Genomic DNA, 20,454 nt, shown 5'->3' with positions numbered 1-20,454 from the left:
CTGTCCTTGTGCAAAGCTGTGGACGTGGCCACACTACAGGACTGCCAAGTCAGAGAAATGCAGCCCATCAGGTGTACAGACAGGAAGGGTGAAGGCCCTTCCTCTAGAGTGACGGTTGAGGCTGGAGAAACCTCCTCCCCCTTGATTCTTCCTCTTCAGGAACAATTACTCTGTGAGTTGAACTCTGTTTCTAGAGGGTGTTTTCTTAGCTTGTTTGAGGCTGTCCCGTGGGAAAACGCAAAGGGCCTCACTTCTGTGTTTTCTGCTTCCCCGTCATCAAGTATGCTAGTTGCCTTATCAAAGAAGGAAATTAAATTGGGTTGACATGCCTGGTTCTTGACAAACCCATGTTCTTTGATTTTATTCATCATTTTACATCTTACAAGTTGCTCGTTTAATACTTTCTTCCAACCTCTTGCAGAGAATTGAGATTGAGTTGATTATTCATTTTTTTTTAAGTCTTCTCTTTTAAGAGAGGTGCTTCTCTCATCTCCAGGGACCTCTATGCCTTCATAAATTTTGAAGATAATCACCAAGGGTTCAATGTTCCTGGGGGCATTTCATCAAATCCTCTCATTTTGAATACATTTGACATATCCAGACGGCTTTAAACTTCTTTCCTTGTGCTGGCCTTCTCCACAGTTCCCTTCAAAGCTGGTTTTGTTAACTTTCATTCACAATTAACCTTCTTATAAAGTCTGAAACAAGGGACATGGGCCAAATTCCTGCTTGGAACACCCAGTCAGTGCTCTGTCTCCTGCCCCCGACAGTTCTGCACCTACACGTCTTGCTGTTCTTGTTTTACAGCTAATTTATTTGCAGACCCGTGCTGGTTTCCTCTGAAAGCTTGGGACCATAGATCTAGCTGCTCGCACGCTGTGAACCTGTATTATTCCTGTATTCTCCCCCCCAGCACGTGCCTGTTTCCACTTTCCATATGATTTCTTTCCAGCTTCCAGACCCTGCCGCTGCTGTAATGCCATCTAATTATGCTTCTTATCTGCTTTCACAGGGGAGCAGTTTGCTGTTGTGCACCATCTCTAGTCTCTTCAGGGAACTGCCAGTTCTGCATTTCCTTACAGCGTATTTCCATCCAAGAGAGCTTCTCCACAGCTTCCCTGATCTCTGTCAGACGCTCGTTATTTTGTTATTTCTGTTCGCCTGTCGTACCCATGTCTGTGCTGGTGGGAAGAGACACTCAGGTAGCTTTTCCTTTTCCCCACAATCTCTTGGGATGCGATTGAAGGACTAGCATAATAGGGCTGCAGAACAGAAGGGGGGGGTGTGACAGGAAAGCTCCCGAAATCCCCTGACAGTGGGACCCTCAGGTGGAACCAACAAGGCATTGCTGCAGAGGGGATATTGGTTGGACAGATCCAGAATTGGCCAACCCTTCTCTGCAGGACAGTGCTTGGGAAGGGGATGATCGATGGCAACCCCCTGACACGCACCCTATTCTCTAGCACCTCCTAGAAGGGTTTCTGGTGTTTTCCAGAGAGATGACAAACTCAGGTCTGCTCATGCCTTGTCTCTTTGGGCGACATTCAGCTCAGGAGGACAGCATTACCCACCTTCAGGGACCTGTTTTTGTGTGTGTTTAGCTGGAGTCCCCGTGCAGCGGCACCACCCGCATGCCTGACATTTACTGTGCTGGCCTGAATTTCTTCACATTTCTCCCATGGCCACTTGGAGTCAAGTGCCACTGGAAACACAGCTCCTGCTGGGAGGAGTTTCAGATGCATCCAGATCTGAGACATTTTTGAGTGCAATTTTGTTTCGGGTTTTACAAAGGCTCTTCTGCTCGCTTGCTTGCCGCGAGTAATGAAGCAGCAAGATAAAAGGCAGGGCCACAGAAGGTTGTTAAAAAATTACTTGCAAATTAATGTGAGGACAAGGTGTATGAGTTAATATCATATAAAGACCCTTGAAATCGGCGTACATGCATGCACCCTCCGAGCACTGACATTCGCAGACAGAACTACACTGGTAAACTGAGCCCAAGGGGCTTGATTAACAGGAAATTTTCAGAATGCCAATTAGAGCAAAGTTTACCGAACAAATTGTTTGCACTTGTACCCTAGAACCATCATGAATTTTAATTCAGCATGGATTTATGTGGCTGAAACAATAATTAAAGATACATGAACACCTCACGTTCAGGAGACTCCCCCATGGCTTCGCTGTAGCTTTTGGTGGCGAGCAGGGTGAAGAGCTCATTTGTCAGGGTCTGCTCTTGCTGCTGCCAGCCTGTAGAACATGGGATACATGAGGCTTTTCCCTACAGATATATAAGCAGTTTCCTGAGTCCTGAGCTCACCAATTTGTGCAGTGTTTAGTCTCTGATTTCTTTATTCTTTTTTTTTTTCTTTCTCTCTTTTTTTCCATTTATGCGGTCTGACAACGAATGATCCATAGGGTGTTTTCTCCATAAATGCTGGCTTGTTGTTTCCTGCCTTTCACTTTTGGTGCCTGTGAGACGTTAAATTAGTTCCTTGAGTGCCCTGAGACTGAAACCTTGCCCTGTGGTTTCACTGACCCTGGGCTAACCAAGCCACCTTCTGCTGCCCAGGAGGAGATGCAGGGCTCCCTTCTTTCCTTATCCCTGCTCCTCCTCAGCCAGTCCCAGGTTTGAAGATGGGGGAAGAGCCTCACCTGCCACCATAATGCAAAGAGCAGCTTGACTCGAGGAGAAAATGGTGCTACCACGTGGCATCAGCAAAAAGTCACGATTGAGCAGCACTATGTATATGTATGCCTTCATTTAAATTCTTCTCTCCCTCTACTAGTGCTGATAAATAAGTTACACATATTTTTTTAGAAGAAGTTATTTTCTGTCACTGCACTTTTAAATGTCAAGCTCCCGGAGAGGAGTCTTCAAGATAGTTTAAGGTCAGTCAGGCTTCAAGGAAGAAATACACAGGTAGAGAAGAAAAGCTGCTGCTGGGCTGTGGTCCAGCCTAAACTGGGGTTCTGGTCTGAATGATGGGCAAGTGTGGGCATCTTGCAGAGAAGGTGCCCAGAGGCACTGCCCTCCCGGTACCTCAGCAATCGCCCTCGGTTATGGAATAACTGAAGACTTCTACAGAAAACCCAGTGGCTGAAAACGATCTGGCCCGTTAGTTCAGGAGTACTTATGAATAATGTATACATCCAAAGGTTGGTTTACAAATGATTAATTAACCTTAAGAGAGGTTATCCTCATTGGCAACATCATTCACCCTAAACAGCTTAATCATGTCTGCACAGAATAGCATATTCGAAACACAAACAATTGTTTGAGAAAGAGTATTGAGGAAGCACAGAGCAAGGGCTGGAGGTGTGCACTGCTCGCTGGAGCAACAAGCAAACAACAGACACAGGGAGGGCTGCGAGCAGGTCACCAGGCTGCGCCCAGCACACTGTAAGACAGGCTCGAGCATCACTAACTGGAGCCCGGCAGCTGCATGGTGGAGCATAGCTGGGAAGGTGCAGAAATTGCACCTTTGCTAAAGTAAATAGATCATGCATTTATTTTCGTACTTTGATGTAAGAGCTGAGTTTTCTTGACAGTGAGAGAGCTGCTCCTGGTGCCTCCTGCTGCGACTAATGGCTGCTGCGCTCAGTGGGGATATTGCCTGGGCAAACAGGACTTTAGTCCAAGGGCTTTTTGCATTTGTTATCAGCTATTTGTTATCCACGTCTATTAATAGAGTGCTCCTAAAAGGCACTTCCCCTGTCTGGAGTAATTTCTGGCTGGTACCTGGATGTCTCCAGTGAGCTGCTAGAGCTTGCTATGAGCTCATCTTCAGCAGGGACCTGGGATGGCCCCCATCCTGGGGAGAGCTTAACCCCTCTGCCCCCAGTTCAGGCTCCCAGAGAGTCCCCATCTCCAGACAGTGTCACCTGTGGCAATCATTTTTCAGTTTTGAAATGTGTGTGGGTTTTTTTTTATTATTATTATTTTTTTTTCTTTTGGCAGTGTGCTTGGCTGAAGGCTGGCCCCTATCAGTACCCCTCTCAGGACTAGTGTTGGTAAATGGAAACCTCGTCTACATCAGGTTGCTTTTCCTTCAGCTCCTTCTTCCTCCTACCCAGTCCTTCACCTCCAAAACCAAGCAGGACACAGAGCTCGCCAGGGTCTTTTTTTTTTTTTAAATTTTAAGAAAAATTTTAAGAAAATTTTCCCTTCTCCCTTGACAAAGCCCTTGCATTGGATACAGCTAAGTTGGTTTCTAACCCTTTTTTTTAAATCTGTAAGTGGCATGTATTCACACCCAAGCACCCGTCCTGAAATGCATGAGGTTTCCTGAGCAGTTCAGCTTGATTTTCTGTTTCTGAGAGTGGAAGGGTTGCTCTTGGTGAGGAAAGAGTAAACCTGTGGGAAAAGGGCAAAAATACACATCCTGGGCTGTTGATTTTGGCTGTGCCCCACAGGCCCAAACACAAGCAAGACAGAGGTGTCTGAAGTACAGCTTTGGTGGAGTGCAAAACCCTAAACTGAGGAGGGCGATCCCTACGAACACCTGTTGGCCTGGATGTCTCAGGGGTAGGTCTTCTCTAGGTGCTGAGGGTCCCCATGCTTGTGGGTTCAACCCAGAAATGTTGGGGAGCCCGTGCCACAGCTCTACCACCACTAAGCCAGTGTAACACCAAGTTCTTCCTGTGTCTGCTCAGCCCCTGTGTCTCCTGGCTGCCACATCCTCAGAAAATCACTGCACTTTAATACATTTATTTATGCTTTTTTTTTTTCTTTTTGAAGCATGAAAGTGATTTACAACATTTTATATTACATTTTTTAATCCTTTAAAATTAAAACAAATCTTTTCTCCGCTTTGCCCAGTTTTAAGACATCTCTTTTATTCAGCTCTTGCAGAAAAATATGGATGGAAGCAACTCCTAAAATCCCTAACCACTGGAAACAAAATTGGTATTTTTTTCAAGTTAAATACTATAACAGAGTGAAACATACATGTTTAATTTGGAAATGTTGATTCCAAATGGATTTTTCTTTAAAAAAATAAAAAAAAACTAACTTCCCCCAAGCAAGTCAATATTTGTAATCAAATTGAAATTTCCTGTGGGAATTATTTATTTTCATGAGGTCTAATTTTTGCAGGGGAAAATTCTACATGGGAAGGTTTTAAGTTGCAGTAAACCAGCTTTAGGAATCCGGGTGGTAGGAAAGGGCTGGAAAGTCCCACTCATGCTGCTACAAAGTGTCATGCACTTGCCTGCGATGGTGGTGAGCTGATGAAAGAGTTCGAAGTCCTCTTTGAAGAGGGAAAAGAATGAGCGGAAAGAAGGGAGAGAAATTAGAAAGGAGGAGGCATTCAGTACGGGGTTTTCCCTCTCCCCTTTACATTTCTTGAAAAAACAGCAGTGTGGCATGGGATTCACCTCTGGCAGTGTTACACATCCAAGTAAGATACCTGAGGTGGTTATTTTTGGCTTCCTACATAGCCAGAGGGGAGATGTAGTACTTGGGGTGGCACGTAGTTCACCTACCCTTCTGACATCTAGTGTAGGATGAGGTGTGCCATTGACTTCACCTGCTGTGAATGGACACAGAGCTGGTGGTGACTGGTCCACCTACACCGTGACCAGATGGATCCCAGCCACAGTGCCCAACGCGTTCACTAGTGGAGGAGGAGCATGCAACCTGGCCCCCGAGGAGGAGCAGGCACCTCGTGCTGCCATGGCTGCATTAATGGGGCTCCAAGCCAGTTCTCCAGACCTCATGAGAAGATGGCACATTGGTCTTCCAGCGCCTACAAGGAAGCCGTTCTGAGAAAATGGTCGTGACTTCAACTCAAAGGTGATTTTCTTGTGGCATCTGTGTCCATTTTAGAGCAACAGTTGTGGTTAATGATGTGCATAATTTACATTATTACGCCTCTTATTTTTGTATTGTGATAAATTGCCTTCCTTCATGTTTCTTTTTATTATGATGTGCTGGGAGCACAGTATAGCGATAGGAAAACAACAATACAGTGCTGCCCTGTCAGTCTCAAACACAGAACCAGCACACCCATGCTACAAACACTCACAGATGCACAGCACCGTATCAGATTATTAGCTCCAAGGCAACTGCCAGCATGCAGTTTTATTGGAAATGAAAACAAGGTAATTCAAGATTTATTTTCTCTCTAAGAAGGTGCCAGGAGGCAGGAGCCAGCCCCCGGCATCTACCGTAAAACACCCGACACATGGTAACTCGCTGCTCCTCAGCCAGAGCCCTTGGACAGGGGATTTTTGAGTTGCCTCTTCAAAAGGAGGAGAATTCTCCTCGTTGTCCCCAGACTGTACCCTAAAGGGAGCAAAGAAGATTGAGTGAAGGGAGATAAACACACCCTGCGCTGCCGTGGCTGCAGGCAGAGCTCCTGGGGGACCTTGGGTGGCTCTTAATCACACATCCTTGAAGCTTCAGAAACATACCCTGATTATTTTCCAGCTCAAAGCATTCATTACCTTCAGGATATTACTGTCTTTGCCCCTGTTCTAATGGTTTAGGGTGAACCAATCACCAAATTAAGCTCCTTATTAGTAGTTAGCTAGGTACACTGTGCCCTGATCTTGTTGCCATACCCAAATGCAGTACGTGCCTGGGCACTGAGACAGGCACATGCTGTGGCCAAGCTGAAAACATTTAGGAAATGGGAGGAAAATCATAGGAAGTATTTTGATGATTAATTTAGAGATGCTGAAGATCATTTTAAAAGATGCCCTGAATGTGTTCACAAAAAGCTGCATCGGTTAAAAGAAAAGCAGTGAAAATACACCTTGATTACATGAAAGGTGATAGAAGCAATAAAACCGAATAAAACTACCTATATAATAAATGGGATAAGAGCAAGCTGACAGCAACAATTATTGGTCAGAAAGCAAGAGATGCAAAGAGTGCCTGACAATGAGCTGTGTCGTGAGAGGAGCCCTAATGGAGATGGAGGGGCAGCTGCCACGTCCAGGTGTTTGGGTTCGCAGCGATGTTGGCACTCTGCAAAGAGGGAGCACAGCAGGGCTGCTTCGGTCTGTGTTGGTAATTTTAAATGGAGGCTTGCTGTCATGTTTTGGACTATGCTGAACTGTTAATGAAATATGCCTGCCTCGCCTCAGATATGTTTTTTTTTTTTTTTTTTTTTAAATCTGAAAACCAAGGCTTGGAAACCTAACTGTTCAGACTAAAATGAAAAAAAAAAAAAGGCAAAAAAGCTTCTGTTCTTAGCCTGTGATCAATCTTTTTTTAGGGTCTTTCCAGCTCTATCATCACTCACAGTAAAAACATCATGTAGGGCTTTGTGGAGAGATCCACATTCGGCACTGCTATTGGGGCAGTCATACTCGACCATGGTATCACAAATACTGGGTCCTGTGAGGCTGGGAGATGTTCAAACTGCTCCTCATCACGTCCTCCACCTAGTCAAACCTCTCTCCTTGGGACACTGGTCTTCACAGTTCCACTACTTGGTCCTGATGCTTCTGGCTGAATTATTCTGGGAAAGGGCATCAGGGAAACAAGTGACATCTTAGTGAAATACATTTTCTAACAGATAATCTTGTGGCTACAGATCTTTGCGAGCAACATGGTCCAGAGACTCATACTTTCGTGTACTGATGCATGAGCCTGAGGTTTGCCAGCACCTCTTGGCAAGCAGAAAGCCTCCTGCTATGTTAGCTTTTGACACGGCAATTGCTCCGAAGCAATTTTCATCCTCCTTATCATTGCCTTAGATGAAGGCTGAGAAGTCCCTGACCATCAGCCATGCCAACATGTCTAGCAGGTTATCCCTTGGTTCCTGGGCTGGACCAGACAGCCAGACAAGGTGGCTCCTGGAAGCTGTGATGAGTTCTCAGGAGTGATCCTTTGCTGGTAATGTAAATCCCCTTTCCTAGGTGGGACGCCTGTCTGCAGCACAACCCAGGGATCTGCCCTGGGAGAAGTCACACAAATATTCAGGACTTTGCCCTATCAAATTCTTTATCCAAAGCAGAAATCGTTCAACAAAGTGGAAGTCGCCCTTGACCATGAAGTAGTTTACACTGTCAGGGCTTGGAGTCCTCTGCCAAAAATCACATTGGTCTTTTTTTTTTTTTAATTCCTCCATTTCACAGGATTTCAGACTGCCCTTTCCTCCCAGCGCATATTCTGGAACAGACCTGCAAGGGTCATCCACAGCCCTCTTGGGCCATTCCCTACTGCTGCACAGCAGAAATGTTCCAAAATTTCCAAAAGAGATATCATCCAAAGGACTAACACCACTGGTAGGACCAAAAAAATGATGTGTTCAGTATGCTCAGGTTGGACTTGTTACCCACAGGCAGTTGGTTTGTCCATGTGGAACAAGTCCAGCATTTCCCATTGCAGGAAACACACACACTGTGCAAGACCACCGTAGATGTGGGATGCATCCATGCATGAACCCTGAAAACTAGCCCCGTTCCCTCCTCCAGGTGTCCGGGAGCTTTGGCCACTGCACCTGTTCGGATCAGCCAGCTTCCACGGGAAGCAGCAGGATGATAGATTGCTGCTGCGGGCTGAGGTCTGCACACAAACCATTTTTTCTCCACGAGGTTCAAACATTTTCACTCCATCTGAGGCTTGGATCCAGGTACTCCAGCCTGAAAGCCAGAGATGCTGGAAAAGGCTCAACATCAGACCTCAGGAACGGGGGCTCAGATTCTTCTGTTCCCCAGCCTCGGGCGGTGGTGGGAAAGATCTCCCCACAGCCAGGCACCCGGGAAGCCTTCAGCCGCTGCCGGCATTGGCGCGGAAAGCGAGAAGACATTTACTTCCAGGAACAGATGCAAACACAGGGAATTGCCAATTGGCCAAAATCAAATAAGACCTGACCTCTGATGAACTGGAGCCTTAATACTTTCAAACAACCCTGCACTCAATATTAGCAATGTAATAGTTTACCTTGGAGACATGAGGGCTGAAGGAGAAACGAAACCCAGAGCTGCCGGAGCTGTTTCATTCCCGCTGTTTCTATTATTGATAACAAGCCAGCAAAACCCCACGAGGCCCTTGAGCTTTAGGAGAGCTTGCCTACACCTTTTCCCCAAGGCTTCATGCCAAAACACCCCAAAACCTAAGAGCTGTGTTTTATCAGAACACCTGAACCTCTTCAAATACAGAATGAGACAGAATAGGAATGTTCTTCCCCGGGAGGTGGATCCTTCCTTTTGGGTTTGCTTTCAATTCCACAGACCCCCAGCAATCCCCTGGGTAACTGCATAGCCTTGCTGTCCCCAGAAATCCGCCTTTCTTTCCTTTAAAGGGGAGCAGACACCCACAGGGAACAAACCCTAAGTTAGAAATAATGGGAGTCATTTGAAAAAAACACCACCTGAGTCTGAATATAACCACAAGGAAAAAATGGGAACTGTTATCTGCAATACACCCCCCCCTCCCAATCAAATTAATACCCCGGACCAGAGCCTTGTCCAGAAGCAGTGTAAATATCTCAGCAACCCATTACCTTGTTAATTGGATCACTCCAAGCTTTTTGGAACCAGTCTAAAGCACAGGCAAATCCATTAAAAAATGGATTTCTGATTTCTCTATAGCTGTCTCTAGCTTTAGTCCTTTTTCTATTAAACATTGGCTAGAATAGATTCACCCGTTACCTTAACTTTTTCCCAACAAAGTGTTTCCTACATTTTTGATGCGTGTTCCTCTTCCTTCCCTCGAGCGTCCTGGGGCCACCACGACAGGGGACCCAGCTGGGGCCCTGGGTGTGAGTCTGTCACCCGCTTTCTGCCACTACCCCAGGAGGAAATGGGGTGCTGCTGGTGGTTACGGACCCCTGGCATTTCCCTTGCCGTGGGTGCTGTTGGGGCACCCTGGAAGCAATAAACCTCCTCCGGCTGAAATCTGCAGTTCCCCATCCTGCTCCCACAACCTGAGATCTCCCTCATTTGGATACTCCAAAAGCCAGCACGGCCACGCAGGTGGGGAACATGTTTGGAGGCACTTTGGGCTGTGCAGTGCACTTGTTTCCTAAACATTTGAAGCGAGGGGTACCAACACATCGCTTCCATCCCCTGTGCAAACCTTTCAGGAGCTCACGTGCCAAGATATTGAGACATTTTTGCCTGCTGCTTAAGAGCAACAGGGCCAGCGTATGAGATCGGACACGGCAGTAGCATACGGGGAGCCATATGCTCCACCAGGAGAAGAGCATACGGCGATTAGGAGAGGGGCCGGTGCCTGGGGCACGGCCGAGGCTGCAGGAGACGCGGGTGCCGCTCCCTTCGTGGCTCAGCTCATCCCCAGGGACCAGCAGTGCCCTTACTGCGGGTGCTGGAAGGAGGTGACGTTTGTGCACAGCCTGTCCTTTGGGCGTAGGGTACCCCAAATTTTTTTCCATGACCAAGCAGTCCAGACATCTCAACAGTCCCCAGGGACCTGCCCTCAAACTTCCACGCATCCCCAAGGCAGAGCACAGCCAGGGCCAGGCAAAAATGCCTCCCCCTGACTGTACTAAAACCATTTAATGGCCAAGAATCCTTTTCTGCATGGAGGGTCAGGCAGTAAAGCTGTCAAAAAGGCAGGGCCAGGGGGTGGTTTGGGATGTAGCAGCACAGAGCGCGTTTTTCCCAGCCGCTGCGGTGGTCGGGGAAGTCCTTGAGCCCCTGCACTGCTTTTCCGGCAGCACACGGCCACATCTGCTGCAAACTGCATTGCTGGCACAGCTGGAGTTAATTTTGACTTTTGAGAGAGTGAAGGAGGATTGTGTTTATATATATATATGCATATAAAAATGTGTATTTTTAAACACAGGAAATCCTGGTCCCTCCCCAGGGCCTAGCTGGATGGGTCTCAAGGCCAAAGGAAGCACTCTGCAGTAGCGCCCTGCGCGCCGAACGCATTGCCGGGGCAGATTTTTGCAAGCCCCCATCTCCTTATGTCCACCCTAGCCCATAAACCACCCCTGTGGCATAGTAGTGATAGAACTCTTTGTATACACGCGGTGTCGTGGTGCTTGACACATGCCCCAGGGTCTCACACACGTCCAGCGAAGTTCAGCGCACCAAGCCCTGCACTGCTGTGGCTGCTTGGCAATCCGGCTGGCACCACAGGGGGAACCCGGAGTCATCCCCACCTCCTCCCACTTACCTCAACACTTTGCCGGTGGCTGGAGAAGGGAAACAGAAGATGGCACCCCACCGAGACCTGGTGCCACCCTGCAGGACAGTGGTGACACCGCAGTGACGTTGCAGGCTCCTCCAGCTGCCTCCACCACCAAGTCCTGGCCCTCTCAGCCCCCTCGGATCCAGCTGCATGGAAAAACCTGTGAGATGACAGAGAGCCCTCTTATTCCTGCAGTAATTAATCCCTTTGGAATTCAATTAATGAGCTCCCCGCTGCAGCTATCAAGCCTCCATCAGTTAGGCAAACAGGCGTGCAAGCCAGGCTGGGTCTGTATGAGCAGAAGATAAATATTTCAGTGTGTCCAAGTGGAGCCTGTCCTCCTCATCCTTTGCAGCTCAGCTTTGAAGTGTTGCCCCACCAGTAGGAACGCCAGGGCTCTGTTGGTGGTCAGAAGCACTTGTGCCCCCCTCTCACCCATCCCAGCTGGAGGACAGCTACTGTGTCCATGCAGGGCAAGGAGAAGGCTCTGGAGGGTGAAGGATTGTCCCCAGTGTGACCGCTGCAGCACGATGGTGACCCCAGTCTGGCACGGTGCAAGGTGGGAACACAGCATCAGCGCTGCTCGGGACGTGGAAATGGGCTCAGATATGCACTGGTGATGGCGAATAACAGCCATCGCTGGGGCTAGATAATGTCTTATTTTGTATGTTGCTTTTTTTTGGGTCTTTTTCTACAAGCTTGTCCAGGCTGGATGTGGAGCCACTGGTGCTTTCTGAGCTGCTCTCCTAGGATTTTGGAAGTGAGGAGATGAGAGCTCGCTTCAGGCCACCAGCAGCAGGACACCAAATTTCAAACCCCAGCTGCGGTGGGCTCATCAGCTCCCCAGACAGGCTTGCTTAAAGAGCAGCAGTGCCTGGTTGCCCACCCATCCCCAGCGCCCATCGGGGACCCGGTGGCCCCATGAGTGCATGGGGACGCAGCTGTGGCTCCAGTCCGGGGACTTCAGCCCAGTGATGCAGGTGATGGAGCACCCCCCTCCCGGCTGCAGTGCCGGGAAATGCGTCCTCCTGCCACGATGGATATTTCCCATCAGCAAACTCTATTCAAAATGAAACCCATTATGGCAAAGAAAAAAAAAAAAAAACAAAAACACAAAAAAACTCTAATGTTTGTACTGCATCAAAATGAATGATGTCACGTGTCCAGGCTGCCTCAGAAAGCACTGAATTGCCAAAAGATGGTGAATGTCTTCAATATTTAGTGAGAGGGACCAGAAGGGAGATGCTAAAGCCTAGAGAAACTTTCCAGCTAATGCTTCTGTTGATGCATTTTAATTTTTTTTTTTTTTTTTGTCGAATAGCATCGTCTGTTTTGCATTAAACACACCCTTATTGCACCGGGGACCTTGCAGCAGGAGCTGGCAGCCACTTGTGATGGATGCCTGGGTGTTACCAGCTCCTGCAGCCCTGCTCCCACCTCGCCATCACTTGCCCAGCACCACCCTGCAGCCTGCGCTCACCGCGCTCCCTGCAGATGTAGCCTGAGAACCTGATGTCTCCGTGTAACCTAAAGCATTAATTACTGGATCTTGTGCAGTCCTTGCAGGCAAAGGGAGGGCAACTGGCACTTCCCAGGCTTTGCCCTGGGGGCTGTTTGAGGTCTGTCCAGCTCTCGCCAGCATTGCTCGGTGTCACCAGCCAGGGCACCACTGTGCAAGGCCCTGCTGAAACCCCGGACAGCTGCTGTGCCAAGAGCCACCGATTGGAGGGCACAGATAAAAAGCGGATACGAATTCCTTCTGTAGGAGCAATTAGGCTGAGATTAGGCAAAGCTTAAATAACATGCGTTACTTTGGGTGGTTTGACCCCCAGCAGTTATATTGGAAGTTGACAAGAAAGGTCCTTGGGCAGCAGCAAAATGCCCCTTCCCACCCAAATCGCTGCTCTTGCACCACGAAGCCTCGCAGCAGTTTGTTCAGCCTCTAGCAAAGCATCCCCATCCCAGCCACGTGAGAAGTGCTGTGCTATAGGGACAAGCTCAGGGAAGGGTCGGAGGGGTTATTTCTTAAAGATGCCCTTTTGGAACCCAAATTGACTGTTTTTCACATTTGTTTACTCGTATTTTGCAATAAAGGTGGAATGCATCGTTTCCCTGGTGAAACGTCGATTCATTTGTATTGCATCCGCATTTGTAAGAAAATGAGGGTCACGGTGACCCCGTAACCGTTTTGCCAATATTCTGCTCGAGTCATGATGCTTTGACCAAGACGAAAATCCTGAATGTCCAAAAGAACACTTAGCTTCACAAATTTATGACCAAACCTTCATCATCACCTCCCACCTGCTGTGACCCAACACATTCAAATGCCTCAAGACTTTTTTGGGGAAAAAACTGAAGTATCAAAGGCTTGGTATCAAGTAAGTATCAAACCCTCGGCTCAGAAGCTGCTTTTGGAAATGCATTTTTCCTAGCTTATAAGAAGTTTTCAGTGCCACCACTCCACCACCTTTTTTTCTGCCATTCCTGTAAAATATTTAGTGCTTTTTATTCACAAATTTAGAAACAACTTGGCTGATCATCCAGATGAAAACCGGTTTAAAAATTAATTGAAAGCCTTTAAAAATTAATAATTATTTCAGCTAATTAAAGTGACAGCACAATATCTTTTAAACTGTTAACAATTTGGGAACTGCTGCGTACTTGCTGTTGGCACAGGAGATGATAGGGCCCATGAGCTGAAACATGTTGTCTTCATTGTTTCAGACCCAGAGCAGGTTTTGGGCCCTTCTGCATCGTCTGCTTTGTTATTGACAACATTACCGCATCTATCCAAAAATGGATCTATAACATCATCATTTTGCTAGAATTTCTTTTGTTCCAGATAATTTAAAATGCTTTCTTGTTGTCCATAACACATTTGGATATGGATTTTTTTAATGGATACTTTTACTTCTCTCATCAATTGTTCTTTATTTCATAGCATCTGATTTTTAATCACAACCATTATCTTCTTTTCCTGATTTGTTACTTATTATCTGCAGCTTGGCTCACTCTTCTTGCTTCCCTTTTTTGCCAGGATTTGTTGTGATCTTTTCTTTGTGATCATCATAAATACGCTTGTCAAGAAGGAACCGAAACAAAAGACATTTTTAGCTCTGAGAATTTGAGAAATTTCTGTTTTCCAATAAATCAGTTGGCACAGCTGTTAAAACGTGCAGCGTGTGTGAGAACTGACCGGTGGATTTGGCTTTCAAGGCTTCCAACTATTTACTGCATCTGGACCGGGCAGTCGATACCCAGGGCATCTCTTGTGGATGCAGAGCCCAACAGCAGGTGATGCTGTGAACCTTGGCCTGATCTCAGCACCAAAAATCAGCTGGGTGCCTCTGGCAGTGCAGAAGACCCTGTATTTCTGCCATAAATCCTGAGTACTAAAGGCAACTCTCAGAAACACGTGCACGTAGCCCTCCTCATCCTGCTCTGAGCTCAAATTGGAGTTGTCCCAGCTCTCCCATCTCAGGAGCTTCCTGAGGGATTCCTACACAAAGCCTCAAAACCAGAGCTAAAATTAAGAAAAGCAAGCAGTCCCCCTTGGGGTCCAAAGGGACCCAAGGCACCTCGCTGCATCCCCCAGCTGTTCTTCTGTAGCTCATCCAAACCCTACTATTTAGTTATGCAAAATACAAAAAAAAACATTTCTTTTGCCTGGTTCCGATGCGCTCATTCTCAACCGCCGCTCCCCTGCTCTTATCTTTGCTGCCTTCTTCTTCATCTTTCCTGGCTTCTAGTTTCCTTTCTTTATTTTCCAGTGGAGGGAACAGATTTGTGAGCAGTATTTAAGTAGCAGGTGAATTATTGATCTGCTCAATGACAAATTGATCGCTTCTGTTGTTTAACACTTTTATTTTCCTCTAAAAATTTCCACGCTCAATTTACTTTTTCGGCCATCACAGATCACTGAGGCGATGTCTCCATAATACTGTGGGTATGCAAGGTCCAAGTTATCTTTCCTGGGCAGTAATAGCTCATTGAAGGCTTATGACTGGTTAAAGTACAAATGGATTTCTTCACCTGCGCACATCATTTTGCACGTCTGATGAAGTTCCCTCATATTTTACTGCCTGCTTACTCAATATTGAGAAATTCTGCTGCAACTTTTCACAATTAGCTCTGACTCTTGAGGTGTGTCCAGAAAACTTCATCCCCTGGCTGCTGTCCTCTCCCTCTCCAGGTCACCTCCTGGTGCGGGCAGCACCACGGGTGCCTGTTGCCTCTCCCGGCAGCTTTTTTCTACTGCCTTCTTCTGCAAAACCTGCACTGTCTCCTCCCCCATATCTCCTATTTATTCTCAGTGACACCTTTATCATATTATTCTGTCTGTTCTCCTGGAGGTGGGCTGCTCTGCCATCGCTTTTGGGTCCTTTTTCAGTGTTATCCCATTTTCCACATCCAGGCTCTGCTCCCGCACCTTGACCCCCCCCAGCTCTTGCTGCTGGGGTGATGGAAGAAAAGGGTCAATTATTGTATTTTTGTACCTTAGAAAGCTGCTTATCAAAAAGAAAAAAGGAAAAAAAAGTTATTCTCTTTTATCGTAGTTTTACGCTTAATTTGCCATCATGTGCTCTTTTTTATTTTCCTCATTTGGACGAGCCTTCCACTGTCTGAAGAATAGTGTTTTACCTCTGACAGCCTCCTTAGTCTGGTCTTTAATGAGAACAGCTAATTTTTTGCCCTTTTAAAGTCTCTTTTGATAATTGTATAGATTTGGTCTCATCATCTAATAGAAGATCTTTAAACAATGTCTATGTCCCCTGGAAGAATTTTACCCTTTTGGCATCTGCTTTTAATTTCTTTTTAACAAGCCTCACCACTTTTTTTGTGGATAGCCTTTTTGAAATGAAATAGCAATGAACTATTTTTTTTTTTTTAATTCCTACAATGCTATTGAGTTTAAGTACGTTATGGGCACTTTTAGAGCAACTCTCCAATAATATTTTACATTAGCCCTGTAGCCTACACAGGACTGAATCTAGCATTGCTTCTCCTAGCTGGTCTGGGAGGGAGGCCATAGAAAATATATTTTCTATGTGGTCTCCAGACGTTTACCTATTTTTCTCTGGGAGTATTTGAAGTCCCTCAGTATCGGTCTGCTTTGCCCCATAGTCTTTCTGAGGGCTTCCATGGTGAAGAGTTACCTTGTCGAGTGGGTGATGATGTAGCCTCAACCTTTCACACAGGCACTGAGCTTAAACCCATAGAGAGCCTGTTTTTATTTTTTATTTTTTAAATTAATTTATTTTTAAATATATTTTTTAACATTTACTGATTGTTACCTTGTTCTGCACTAATGTTTCTGTAATATTGGACCTGCTCTTCCCCTTGCCCCACCGGTGCACATGCTTTCTGCTCTGGTCCGTTGCACCTGACTCTGGGTGCTGTGATGCTCGCCCCATCCACCTGCATTTCACAGAAAACCCCTGGTTTGGGATGAAACCTGGGTAGTGTCCTGCACTGGCTTTTTAGCTAGACCCAAGGGACACCCAGGATCTCACTCGCCCCAAATGAAGCTCTGGCTGTCGCCCACTTCGGCTTGAACTCCTGATGATGGGCACGCCCCAGCTTCAGGTGTGACGCCAAATAAATCTGTATGAGAAGAGGATACAAAATAATATGAGTTTCACTCTAGTGACGGAAAGCTTATATTATTGATTTCAGAAATTAAGTACATATTTAAGCACTCAGCCACGCTGGTCCCATCCGCAGCAAGCCGTGCTGCTGTCCCCGCTGTCCCCATCACAGACGGGAGCTGAGGGGCTTCAGAGGTTCCAGGCACCACCTCAGCCCCCCAAAGCAGCAGCCGTGGGCCATGTCAATGCTCTGAGTAGGTCTCACCTCTCTTTATGATGCTCAGAAAGACATCCTGGTGGTGGCCCAGGTCTGTCCGCTCCACCAGCCACCTCTTCAGCTGGGCTGCGACCTCTTTCGTGGCAACCCGGAGTCTCTATTATTCATTGAGTGTTACTCCAGATAAGCGAGGCAGTGTTAAAAAGCAATTAAAATCCTCAGGTTGTGCATTAAAAAAAAAAAAAAAAAAAAAAAAGTAATTTAAAACTGTTTAAACATGTTTTTGACATTTTCTAAATTAATAATCAGACCCTTCCCACTTCTCACAGTTCATAAAATTTAATAAGGGCTACCATTTTAAGGAAATATTTTAAACTATGCTTTTTTTTTTTTTAAGGGCATTTTTTTTCAGGTTTCTCTTTACAACTGTGACTTGCCATCGTGCTCCGTGACCAGGAACATCGTCTGCAACGCCCACCACGGGCCCTGGCTTCTGGAGCCTGTGCCACAGGAGGGTGGGCTGCGGAAATCCCTCAATGCCATCCCCTCTCCTATGTTTTAGGTTGAATGCAGGATTATTTCCAGGTCTCACCATTTCCTCTGAGCTTTTTTATCACCGGTAAAACTGTCAAGAGCATTCAGGTGTGGGGGAGAGGAGGAAATGGAAATGGTGATGGTTGTATTGCAGGTGTGCTAAGGGGAGCGGAATGGCTGCACTTTTTTCCCCCCATTCTTTTTGTGATCTCTCAGGCCATGAGCCCATGGAAGAGCAAACTGTAGCAAGCTGCAAAAAATACGAAAGGAAAAGCACAAAGCTTCAACACAATCCCTAAAGAGACCCAGGCTCACATGAACCCTCCAACTTCCCTCTGGGTGAACGGGGATGACACTTCTGGGCCTTTCCAAATTTCCCTTTTAACTGCAAAGCCTGCTTATTCCTCCGCAGCTGTCATGGTTGCATTTCTCCCCCCTTTGTGCCTTGGGCATCACTTCTCTTCCTCTGCACCTGGAGCCTTAAATGCCGCTGACTGCAGCCCTGGTTGGAGGCTGAGGATGGAGGCTGCGTGCAGATGGAGGCTGTGTGGCTACGGCCGCCTGTTTGCTTCTCTCTCTGCAATCTCCTGCCGCAGGCTCCAGAGGCTTCTGTTTGCACGGCACAGGCTCAGACCCTGGGCTTTAAGGATAAGGCAGATTTTCTTCTGATTAAAGACTTTGGTAAGATTAAAGACACACAGCCGAGGCCCAAGTCAAAGCTGCAAAGCAAAGATCATTCAGCAACTTTTCAGTTTGCAGTGGTTTATTTATTTATTTATTTATTGTCACTTCTCCTGTGTTTTTAAACATGCAAACTGGAAAAGGCAATAACCTGCAGCCCCTGGTCCTGCCTGGGTCTGGCTTTGTTCCAGTTTGTCCCCACTTTCTCTGCTCTCCCACTTCCCAGCACTTGTCCCTGTCCCACAGGTACGAACCTCCCCATCCTCCTCCACGTCCTCAGCCTGGACAAAAGCAAAGGGTTCTCCACCTCCTTGGAAAGGGATTTTTCCTCAGGACCTTGGGCAAAACATGCTCTTCTCATTTAGCTACGTGGCCAGGCTGGTTGAACAAGCAGGACAACACACATCCACCTTCTCCAAAGCCAGGCATGTGGGTGGAGGTCGGGGTGATGCCGGTGGAGGTTGGGGACATCAAACTCTGCCTCTCCCTCCCCTCCTTGTGCCCACAGGGCATGGGACCATTCGGTAGCGTCTCCCCAGAAGCTGCGCCATTGTCCCCAAAAGTGCTGTTGCAGGTTCTCCAGCAAAACACAGCACGTGCCCAGGAAAATGCTTCCAGTCGCCTCTTTCTCTCACCTTTCGCAGAACTTGTCCAACAAGCCACCCTGGCTCCACGACCCCTGTCCTACCAGAGCCCCTACGGGACCCTGCTGTGGGACAGACAGAGCGTCCTCCTCTGCTGCTCGCTTTGTGTCCCTGCGTGGTGTTGCCTGAATAACCAGGAGGCATCAGAGCAACATCTCCATTCCCTGAGCTGCAAATATTCATTCTGAAATAAAAAGAGTTTCTGAGCAGAAATAAAAAGGGTTTAGGAACAGCTTCCCCACCACTGCCTCCTCGCTTCCAGTCCTTCCTTCCAGACAAAACCCCGCTGGGCTGCAGCCCGGTGCTGGGCCTCTTGTCCTTCCCTCGCCCCGTCCCTGCGCCGCGGACCCCAGCTCGCCTCCTCCTCGCCTCCTCCTTCGGAGGCACCCGCCCGGCTCCGCCGCCTTTAATAGAGAAACCTGACACACTCACACGCCGAGAGCGCACGCAGATCAAACAGATGCTGCCTGTCACAGAGCTTAAAGCCTAATTACAGGAGATTACAGAAACTATTTATAAATATTTATACCCATTTAAATATATTTATAAATGTATCAGGATTGGATAAAAGTGTATATTGTTATTTTAGCTTAAGACAGCCGAATATCACTTATACAATGCTCATACAGTAATCATATATTTGTATTAATCTTCTTTTTGATTAACATGGACAGCAGCTGTTAACATTTGAATTGCTGTTAATACAAAGTAGGTTGGCACCAATATGCTAAGGAGAACGAGTGGTAGACACTAAGACGTCTGGAGGCAACAGAGCAAATACATCAGAGCAGAAAACTCTTCCCCATCGCAGGCTGGGTAGAAATCCACCCAGTTCACCAGCAAGGAGACTGGGAATATATAGCTAGGGTTATGAATCTTGTTGCATCGTCGATCTGCTGAGTTATTGTGGCAATGTGCCGCCTGCCTTCCCCATCATCCGCTTGCATCGCGCCTGTGAGCACCCACGGTAGCAGCGCATATCCCACCTTCTGAGGGCTCCCTGTGTGTGCCAGCTCTCACAGCACCCAAACACGGTTCTTGTGGCACCCAGGGGCTGTGTGTCCTCACAGCTCGATGCTTCTGTGCTCACGCTGGAAGCTGTGGAGTGAGATGTCCTCAGGCACGGCCAGGCACACAACCGGGCTGTGCTTCTTGCACCGCAGCAGCTTTGTTCCTCCATCAGGTGCTGGGGAAAGGCTCGGTTTGGAAAGCCAGGTCCCAGACTGACACGTTTCCGGGAGCTGTGTGAAATCCAGAAGGTGGGAGAGGAGCCAGCCCTTTCCCGGTGCTCTCACTGGAAGCACGGTGAGGACGACCCAAGCCCTCCCTTAGCTTGCTACCTGCAGGCGCACACCGAGGACGTGGCTGGCGGGCCACCAGCCTGCAGGGAGCTCTGGACTGGGCCCCTGCTGGCTGGTGGGTGGCTCGGGATGGATGTGGGCACACTGAAGGGGGAGGGGGAGGGAAGCACGGGGTTGTCTCATAAAAGATGTGAGACAGCGTTGGGAAAGCCTGGAGCAGCAGCTGGGCGCCCAGCGAGGCGCTCACCGCGCCACCAGCTCCTGCTCCACAGCTGGACCTCCACTGCCAGCGCCCATCCCCATGGGGAGGCCCTGCCAGCCCATTCCTGGCTCCTTCCAACCTCTTTTTTTTTTTTTTTTTTCTTTTTCCCCTCAG

General features: G+C 47.6%; 2 long non-coding RNA genes across 34 annotated transcripts in view; one reads left to right on the top strand and one right to left on the bottom strand.

The window, feature by feature from the left end:
* Positions 1–20,454, top strand: part of LOC308177688 — a 63,753-nt gene that overhangs the window by 42,546 nt on the left and 753 nt on the right. For 12 of the 31 annotated variants that reach the window (XR_013939319.1, XR_013939320.1, XR_013939321.1 and 9 more), the window contains one exon: positions 3,959–5,021. The exons of 1 other annotated variant lie outside the window; for it this stretch is intronic. This is a non-coding gene — a long non-coding RNA (uncharacterized lncRNA). Of the gene's footprint in view, positions 173–1,012; positions 8,336–9,671; positions 9,931–10,762; positions 13,567–20,454 lie in introns of those variants that run through there. 18 more of the 31 variants (XR_013939326.1, XR_013939327.1, XR_013939328.1 and 15 more) reach the window with 8 other exon arrangements.
* Positions 12,367–20,448, bottom strand: LOC308177692. 3 transcript variants are annotated; one of them, XR_013939340.1, is made up of 3 exons: positions 16,967–20,448; positions 16,408–16,717; positions 12,367–15,566 (listed from the first exon to the last, which is right to left on the bottom strand). It is a non-coding gene; the product is annotated as an uncharacterized lncRNA (long non-coding RNA). The 3 variants fall into 3 exon arrangements; XR_013939341.1 differs by lacking the exon at positions 12,367–15,566 and having other exon boundaries at positions 15,922–16,717; positions 16,967–17,135; positions 17,356–20,448; XR_013939342.1 differs by lacking the exon at positions 12,367–15,566 and having other exon boundaries at positions 15,922–16,717; positions 16,967–17,075; positions 17,356–20,448.

Source organism: Anser brachyrhynchus (assembly GCF_964034855.1).
Source record: "Anser brachyrhynchus genome assembly, chromosome: 14".
In the NCBI taxonomy this organism is placed as follows: Eukaryota; Metazoa; Chordata; class Aves; order Anseriformes; family Anatidae; genus Anser; species Anser brachyrhynchus.
Note: the sequence above shows the minus strand (reverse complement) of the source record. Positions and strands in the feature narration are given on the sequence as shown.